Here is a 5,296-nt window from a genome sequence, read left to right on the forward strand (position 1 = left end):
CATAAGAGTACTGTACGTGGAGAGGCTGACAGCTGGGTCCACGGCCGCAGCAAGGAAGTGCCTCCTTATTACGCGCAAAATAATTATTCCTCCACCTGACAGCGGGGACCCACCGCACGGGCCACCATATTTCACGAAGAAAACGTTTCCCCCTGACTGCTGGGACCCACCAGCTACATCTTCGCACGCAAGGGAGTGCGTCCGGGCAAAAAAAACGATTCGCCCCCTGACTGTTGGGACCCACCAGCTACATCTTCACACGCAAGGAAGTGCCTGACAGTCGGGACCCACCTGGTCAAAGCGTACGTAGTGTTGTCATTCTGGTCGCGAACGCGTACGTACATACTGGTCAATATAGAGGCGCGCACGTGTTGTAGTAGAGGCACGCACGTAGCATGTACACGTACGTACAGCGGCCAGGGTGCAAGAAAGTAAATACGACCACGTACATACATACGGGCGGGGTCTCGAACGCCTACTCGCGCGTACGTACGGCCAGGGCTCGTGTACATGGCTGGGTCGGCACGGAGAAACTGCGTCGTCGTCGTGTTCATGGGGAGGCAACGGAATGCGTCGTGTTCATCGGGAGGCAATGGAACGCGTGGGAGCCAACCGGCTTGGACGGAACAACCGATGGAAATGAGGCCTGGCGTACCGCAGAACGGAGGAAACGGCCTTGTGTTTGACCGGCCACGTTCGAAACTGGATCCTGTTCATCGGGAGGGGTCTGGCGTACCGCAAAACGGAGGAAACGGACCTCCTACGGTCAAAACGGGGGTCCTGTTGATCGGGAGGGGTGTGGCGTACCGCAAAACGGAGGAAACGGACTTGTGTTGGAGCGCTACGGTCGAAACGGGGGTCCTGTTCATCGGGAGGCGTGTGGCGTACCGCAAAACAGGACTCCACGGGATACTGTTCATCTCCACCGTCGACCCCCTCCAGCCTCCACGGGCTACTGTTCATCCACCGTCGACCTCCTCCAGCCTCCACCTGCGACTGTTCATCCAAGGGCTCATGTTCATCCAGCCTCCACCGCGCGCTACTCCACTGGCTACTGTTCAACCAGCCCTCTCCACGGGCTCCTGTTCAACCACCCCTCCACGGGCTACTGTTCATCCAGCCCTCCACCGTCTACTGTTCATCCAGCCCTCCATGGGGTGGTCCTGTTCATCCTGCCCTCCACGGGGTCCTGTTCATCCAGCCCAACCGGCTCGATCGATCGGGGTCCTGTTCATCCAGAGGCAACACCACGGGGTCCTGTTCATCCACCCCCACCGGGAACTGTTCATCCAAACCCCCCCAGCAATGCTCACTGTTCATCCAGAGGCAGCATCGATCGGCTTCAGTTAGCAGCAGTAGTGAAGGAATCGCTCGATCGGGTTCAGTTAATAGCCATCGATCGATCGCTCGGGTTCAGTAACGCGTAGCCTGCAGTGCAATCGCTCGGGTTCAGTTAGAGCCCAACGCCTCGCTCGGGTTCAGTTAGAGCCCAGCGCCTCGCACCCACGCGCGTGCGTGTACGAGAGAAACACGCATCGCTCGGCCCCGACCACCCATCGTAACCGGGAACACCCCGATATTTTCCTCGCCCTCGCTTCTACCACGGTTTTTTCTGTCATGGACGGCCGAAAGAATGTCATGCAGTTGCGTCTCCGGCCCGCCCAGGACAAAAAGCCCATTTTCTGTCATGATTTTTTGTTATAGAAGTAGGACCCCACCACATCTATGATGATACCGGGTTTTGTCACAATTATCGTCATAGAAGTGTCATAAGTATGATAGAAAAAAAATTAGTTCGGCCCAAAATGTCACGGATGTGTCTTTTTTTTGTAGTGTTGACTGTCTCCACAAAATCCCCCTTGGGCCACACAGCGTTGGGAAGCTTTCTCACCATAGCACCGCCGCAGTCCGCGTACTGCCCATCGACCACCTTCGGCTTCAGATTGAAGACCTTGAGCCATAGGCCGAAGTGTGGGGGGATGCGGAGTAGAGCCTCACATACGATGATGAATGCCGATATGTGGAGGAAGGATTTCAGGGCTAGATCATGGAAATCTAGCCTGTAATAGAACATGAGGCCTCGGACAAAAGGATGGAGGGGAAACCCTAGCCCTCGGAGGAAATGAGGGATGAATACGACCCTTTCGCCGAGCTCCGGAGTGGGGATGACCTGATCTTTAGCAGGGAGCCTGTGCGCGATATCCGTGGACAGATAGCCCGCGCTTCGGAGCTCCTTGATGTCCTTCTCAGTGACGGAGGAGGCCTCCCACTTGCCCTTAGAACCGGATCCACACATGACTGAGGAGGTTGGAGGCGGTGGGAAAGATTGAAGTTTTGGGCGCTGTAGCTCAGAAGTGGGAAGGCAGGAGCTAGAAGAAGGCGTGGGAAAAAAAGAAGGGATTGTTTACCCTCTTATAGGCAGGAGAAATACCAAACACCCCCTCTCAAGCCTTAAAACTCGCATGTTCCCAAAACCGTATTGATGAGAATCCCGTAATGGGCGGGCACGACCTCTGTTTTGACAGGACGTGCCAATGGAGGCTGTGCCTCAAAATGCGAAACGGGAGGTGTGAAAACGGTTCGAAATGTTAAAGAGGCAGATGTGACGCTTCGCCGAAAAAGTTGTCTGTAAAAGACACTGTTTTATTTTGATCTTGCCTTCGTGGCGAAGGGTTGTATTAGTTATACAGAGCTGGATACAGATCCTTTGTGCAGGTAGTTATCTTAAAATGTTTAAGAGAAGGAACCCGCCTTGCAATGCTGAAGACAATCCGCGTGCCGAACACATCGTCATCGAAGACTGGTTCAGGGGCTACTGAGGGAGTCCTAGATTAGGGGGTCCTGGGGTGTCCGGACTATTTGATATGGGCCGAACTGATGGGCCGTGAAGATAAAAGCAAAAGACTTTCCCCCGTGTCCGGGTAGGACTCCTATATGCATGGAAGGCAAGTTTGGTGTCCGGATATGTTATCTTATAAACCGACTCTGTACAGCCCTAGGCCTCTCCGGTGTGTATATAAATCGGAGGGGTTGGTCAGTAGAGATCATCAGAATTCTCATAGGCTAGACAGCTAAGGTTTAGCCATTACGATCTCGAGATAGATCAACCCTTGTAACCCCAATACTCATTGAATATAATCAAGCAGGACGTAGGGTTTTACCTCCTTTAAGAGGGCCCGAACCTGGGTAAACATCGTGTCCCGGTCATCCCTTGTTACCCTTGATCCTCAGACGCACAGTTCGGGACCCCATACCCGAGATCCGCCGGTTTTGACACCGACAGAGGTAGAGGTAGAATGTCCAATGGGGACAACAGATTGAAGCCGTAGACAACCTCGAAGGGGGACTTGCCGGTAATGGAGTGTCTTGCATGATTGTGGGCATACTCGGCGATGGGTAAGCCCTCCCCCCACTCCTTGATGTTCTTCTTGATCAACACGTGTAGGAGAGTAGACCGGTTCGTGACCTCCGTTTGGCCGTCGGTTTGTGGATGGTATGCCGAAGAAAATAGGAGCTTGATTCCAAGCTTGGCGCATAGCGTCTTCCAAAAGTAGCTAAGGAACTTGATGTCGCGGTCCGATACAATAGTCTTGGGCACTCCATGTAGACGCAAAATTTTCCTACAAAAGAGATTTGCAACATGTGAAATGCTACCTCTTGAGCACTGCATTGGTTTTCCCTTGAAGAGGAAAGGGTGATGCAGCAAAGTAGCGTAAGTATTTCCCTCGGTTTTTGAGAACCAAGGTATCAATCTAGTAGGAGACCACGCACGAGTCCCTCGCACCTACACAAACAAATAATTCCTCGCAACCAACGCAATAAAGGGGTTGTCAATCCCTTCACGGTCACTTACGAGAGTGAGATCTGATAGATATGATAAGATAATATTTTTGATATTTTATGATAAACATGCAAAGTAAAATAAAAGGGTAATAAAAATACCTAACTGTTGGAAGATTAATATGACGGAAAATAGACCCGGGGGCCATAGGTTTCACTAGTGGCTTCTCTCAAGAGCATAAGTATTACGATGGGTGAACAAATTACTGTTGAGCAATTGACAGAATTGAGCATAGTTATGAGAATATCTAGGCATGATCATGTATATAGGCATCACGTCCGAGACAAGTAGACCGACTCCTGCCTGCATCTACTACTATTACTCCACACATCGACCGCTATCCAGCATGCATCTAGAGTATTAAGTTCATAAGAACATAGTAACGCTTTAAGCAAGATGACATGATGTAGAGGGATAAACTCATGCAATATGATATAAACCCCATCTTGTTATCCTCGATGGCAACAATACAGTACGTCCCTTGCTGCCCCTACTGTCACTGGGAAAGGACACTGCAAGATTGAACCCAAAGCTAAGCACTTCTCCCATTGCAAGAAAGATCAATCTAGTAGGCCAAACCAAACTGATAATTCAAAGAGACTTGCAAAGATAATCAATCATACATAAAAGAATTCAGAGAAATTCAAATATTGTTCATAGATAAACTTGATCATAAACCCACAATTCATCGGTCTCAACAAACACACCGCAAAAGAAGATTACATCGAATAGATCTCCACAAGAGAGGGGGAGAACATTGTATTGAGATCCAAAAAGAGAGAAGAAGCCATCTAGCTAATAACTATGGACCCGAAGGTCTGAGGTAAACTACTCACACATCATCGGAGAGGCTATGGTGTTGATGTAGAAGCCCTCCGTGATCGATGCCCCCTCCGGCGGAGCTCCGGAAAAGGCCCCAAGATGGGATCACGCGGGTACAAAAGGTTGTGGCAGTGGAATTAGGTTTTTGGCTCCGTATCTGGTAGTTTGGGGGTACGTGGGTATATATAGGAGGAAGAAGTACGTAGGTGGAGCAACGTGAGGCCCACGAGGGTGGAGGGCGCGCCCAGGGGGTAGGCGCGCCCCCCTACCTCGTGCCCTCCTGGTTGATGCCTTGACATAGGGTCCAAGTCCTCTGGATCACATTTGTTCCGAAAATCACGTTCCCGAAGGTTTCATTCCGTTTGGACTCCGTTTGATATTCTTTTTCTGCGAAACTCTGAAATAGGCAAAAAAACATCAATTCTGGGCTAGGCCTCCGGTATAGGTTAGTCCCAAAAATAATATAAAAGTGTACAATAAAGCCCAATAATCTCCAAAACAGAATATAATATAGCATGGAACAATCAAAAATTATAGATACGTTGGAGACGTATCATGAAACATCGTCTATCTTGTTGCATGGGATGAAATGTGCCATCTTAGAGAAATGGTCCACAACAACAAACATGGAAT

This window comes from Aegilops tauschii, chromosome 7 (assembly GCF_002575655.3).
Source record: "Aegilops tauschii subsp. strangulata cultivar AL8/78 chromosome 7, Aet v6.0, whole genome shotgun sequence".
Lineage (NCBI taxonomy): Eukaryota > Viridiplantae > Streptophyta > Magnoliopsida > Poales > Poaceae > Aegilops > Aegilops tauschii.